Source organism: Capsicum annuum, chromosome 1 (assembly GCF_002878395.1).
Source record: "Capsicum annuum cultivar UCD-10X-F1 chromosome 1, UCD10Xv1.1, whole genome shotgun sequence".
NCBI lineage: Eukaryota > Viridiplantae > Streptophyta > Magnoliopsida > Solanales > Solanaceae > Capsicum > Capsicum annuum.
In genome coordinates, this window is record NC_061111.1 from 232,935,254 (window position 1) to 232,940,316 (window position 5,063).

The window sequence follows — 5,063 nt, forward strand, 5'->3', positions numbered from 1 at the left end:
TATATTTAATTATGCACTCTCTATAATAAAATTTGTGTGGGTGCATTGGTTTGAAACTTAAATATTAACTTCCTTTTGGCCCGTCGCGTGTTCGATTCCTAACGGAGTCATTTGATTTTTTTCATTTTACTTCACCAGGCAACCACCTCATCTGACTTTCCCCAATCCCAAGCCCCATATTTCTCCTCCAAATTCCATTTTTCAGCACGTATTTCCCCCAATTCCAAATTCCTTTATTTCTCCAAATCCCTCAAATTCCAGTAGGCTACAAATTAATAGTACCCAAAGAAAGTGAAAAGAGCAATTTTTCATTTGATGCTAAATTGCTAATAGGTACACATATCTTCCTTTCATTTTTTTTTTTTTATTCAAGTTTTGGTAATGTTAATTGCTTTTAATATCTACCTGTTCCTTAAAAGTTGGTGTATAAAATTCATTTATTTCTTTTTTCTTGCTTCTATTTAAGTTCATGGGATTTGATTAAAAATAAATAAATAATTATTTTTACTTATATTCTTGATGAATTTTTTATTTTGTAGGAATTTGTTATTGATTCTTGTGAATTAAAATGGATAAATATTATTCTCCTCAATCAAGTTCTAGTTTTAAAGATAATTGTCATCGCCTTATAGAAGAGTTTGATGTGAATTCACTTAAATCCGATACACGGAAAAGAAAATCAATTCATAAATATGACTTCACAATACGAGATCAAGTGAGAAAACACTATATTCAACAAGGGCATTGTCAACCAATTCTTTCTCAATTTCTCAAACTAGAATTGGAATGAAAATGTGTCGATTTAATTCGACATGGTATGAGGGTTCATATTCTAGGTGGATGGAGTATAGTGTGAAGAAAGATGTTGTGTTTTGCTTGTGTTGCTATTTATTCAAAAATGATTATGTAAAGGACAATGCGGGTGATTTTTTCACAACAATCGACTTTAAGGCTCGGAATCATAGTTTGAAGCGATTCCAATTACATGTTGGTGAAGTAGATAGCGTCCATAGAAAATGTTTCAGTAAGATGCTAGATTTTGAAAATCAATCTCAATCAATTCAAGTTGCTTTGAATAAGCAATCTGAAAAAATAAGAAGTGAGCACCATACTCGTTTAGAGGCTTCAACTAACGTGGCAAGGTTCCTCTTGGAATTCGGATTGTCTTTTTGAGGTCACGATGAAAATGAATCCTCCAAAAATAAAGGCCTTTTGACCAAAGAAAAAAAATGTGTAGTTAATAATCGATATGACTATATTAAAGATAATGCTGCACCCCCTATCTTCAAATCCTGGGTTCGCTTCTGCTTGGAGATATTTTTATTAGTTGTATTTAGTAAAATACTTTTTCGAAACACGATGTATAGAATGGCAAGAGTTGGAGCTATATAGTTAGCAACCTACCCTCATTTGAGTTGGATAATGTTTGATTGAAATTATATTTAGATCAGACATGAATTTGGTGAGTAAACATCATTAGTAATTTTCTTGAAATAGCATCAACCAAGTTTCTTTTTTACAAAAATATTTCAGTATATTTTACTTGTCAAAGTTTAATAAACAGATATTAATGACCAAGCTTCAACTTATAAATTATGACTTCAGTTTTTGCAAGTGAAGTAATAGCCAAATTGAACCCAGAACCGTAACTGACTTCTGCAGTCACTTTTTCTTTTTGGTATTAAATTTTGTTTTGTGTAAGATTATTGTTGTCTTTAAACATGAATTTTATTGGAAAAAGAAAAGCTAAAGATTAGTGAGTGAGATTTCTTTTATTTGCAATATTTTCAAACAAGATTTCCAATTTCAAATAGCCTTTTTCAAACTGAAGTTGGAAAACCTTTTAATTTGTGAACCAAACATTGATAAATTTTTAATTTTGAATGAACAAAAGTACTACTGTGTACAATGAACAGCAAAGAAATACATATATTCTCCAAGGTGGATCCATAATATTGTTTGTGTATTCACCAGTATTCAATAATTTTTATCTGAATCTTATATATGTATTAAAAATCTATATAAATATTTATAACTATATGATGGTAAGCTCATGAATTGTCGTAAAAAAAGGTGAACTCAACTATTATTATATATATTATATACCCATAATTTAAAATCATATATTTACATATTTCATTAACACCATTTTTAGTTTTATGTTTATTCTTACGCGCCATGACATAATTCTTTTTAATTTTTTAAATTCATTTTTTTTTTTTAACTGTAACTAAAGCTCCGTAACTTTGGCGCCAAAATCGCTGTGTACCCACTTTTGCCGCCACGAGCTCTTATTAGCAGAACTTAAGGATGTGCGAATTTATCAACAATTTTGACTAACATGAAAGGAGAGACTATTTAGCTCGATATTTAATAATTATATTTAAAAAAAACTGAATTTTTTATCATACTCGATCAAAAAAAAAAAATCAATTATTATATACCGCTTTTTAATAAAGTTTACAAGTCATTTTCTGGCGAAAAGAAAGATTTCGCAAAACTCTGCTTGATAAGCGAGTCGGTTATTCATTGTTGCGGGTCCTTCACTTTCATTATATCGATATAGTGCATTGTGAAATAGCAATAAAAAAATTTCAGACATTTGTAATTCATGATCTGATTAGAAAACTTCTTGTTTCAAACATAGAAGATGCTAAAAGTAAATTCGAGAAAATGAGCCGATTGTTTGGGATATATATATATAACACAAAATATATCATGGATAAATTTAATATGCATGCATTATATTTAATTTATAACTCTAATAGATATGTTAACATGGTATTGTGTAATATGAAAATCTGAATCAAAAAGGGAAAAGAGAAAAAAAGAATTTTGCCAATGTAAACAGAAAATAAGAAAGAAATGATTTACCAGTTATTTCACTGCGTTTTTAAGGGATTAGTTGAGAGAAAAAAGGATTTTTTATTTGCGGGGGGGAGGGGGGGGTTACTTATTTTGTTTGTGGATGTTTTTATAGGAAAGTTTTTTTGGGCTACTTTTGATATATCAATTTTTATGCTAAAAATATAATACAATGTCTATTTTAATGTTGTGTCGTTATGTAAAGTTGTCATAAACAACTACTCCCTCCGTTTCAAAAATATTGACCTATTTAACTTGGCACAAAGTTTAAGAAAATAAAGAAGACTTTTAAATCTTGTGGCATTAAATTAAAGTTGTGTCAAATGTATCAAAATGCCCTTTAATCTTGTGATTCTAAACATGACATGTGGAAAGTTGAAATTAAAGTATTGCCAAAAAAAAAAAAGGAATCGTTCTTTTTTAAACGGACTAAAAAATAAAAATAGATCATTCTTTTTTAAACAGAGAGGGTATTATTCTTCACGGGACTAATTTTAAGCCCACGTATGGTTTACTGTTTTCTTGATTTGTTACAAAACTTTGGAAGTCCAAAATTAGTTAGATAGGCAATTGGGTTTCACATAATTATATGAACTAACAATAAAGATTTTATTAGACTTTCACCCATGAATCCATTACAATTGAACTCATAGTCTTGTCTAATTGGGCCAGTCGAAAACTATATCCTTTTATGTTCCAGAGCAAGTAAACGAAATTTTTTGTTTGGGAATTTAGTAAAGAAGTTACTACATAGTGTTATTAGATAATCGAATAGGCTTTTTTTTTCAGGACTTAATTTCATGATAATTCGCATCCGCTACAATTCCTGTTACAATCTATGCCCTTTGGGTGATAACTTTGTGCACTCCCACTTTGTAATAGCATGCAAATCACACGAGAGATGTAAACTGCACTAGACAAGCCCTATACGATAGGATCGACTCAGAAGGCATTGAAGGAAGATCGAACCCGGATCATCCGTGTGGATAACCACCCTCCAAACCAACTAAGTCATCCCGATAGATGACCTTGTTTATTTTAAACATCAGAAGTAGAGTCTGAATCTATTGGCACAGCGAGGCTACAACAATTGTTTAAAATGGATAAGACCTACTTGAGACATCTAAATGAAAATTAATGTCAACTTTAAAAAGCTGTCTATGGGTTCCGCTTAAAATAATTAATACAATTTTGTCCTACTGTGATACTTTCAAGCATAACTTATCTTTCAGTTTTTTCGAGCTTTCTTTAAATTTTCATTATAGTTTTTCTATTATAAAATATCTAGCAAACATGTTTAATTTTCCATACAGATTAAGCTTGAACGCGTAACTTGTCAAGACGTCTATAGAAGTTTGTAAACTCAAAATAAGGGTGTTAAGTGGGTCGGGTCGGGTCAATCCAGAATCGGCCCGTGAAATTTTACTGGTTTGTGGACCGGTCTGGATCCGGGCCTAGTTAAGTGGGCCGGGTTTGAATCCAACAGCAATTTTTTAAAAAACAATCCTGAACCGATCCACTTAGCCCAATTCGATCTAACCTACCTAAACCCGGTTAAAAATTTGATCAAAACCAGTCAAAAATTAAAAAAAAAGTTTTTTTCAATTTACACTATATATACCCACCTATATACATTTTAAATACATTAAACAATATATATACACTATATATATAGTATATACTACATTAGAATTTAAAAAATATATACACAATTACACATATATACGTAACATTCAATATATACGACAATACGTACTACTTTAAATAAAACATATACTACAATATATATATATACTACAATATATATATATACTACAATATATATATATATATATAGTTATATACTACAATATATATATATATATATATATATATATATATATAGTTATATACTAATTTATAAAACATATACACATCTATACGTTAAATATATACGTCTATAGAAGATATATACACATGTATACACACCATTCAATATATATGTATTACTTTAAATAAAACATATACTACAATATATATATACTACAATATATATATATATAGTTATATACTAATTTATAAAACATATACACATCTATACGTTAAATATATACTTCTTTAGAAAATATATTCACATATATACGCACCATTCAATATATATGTACCACTTTAAATAAAACATATACTATAATATATATATATATATATATATATATATA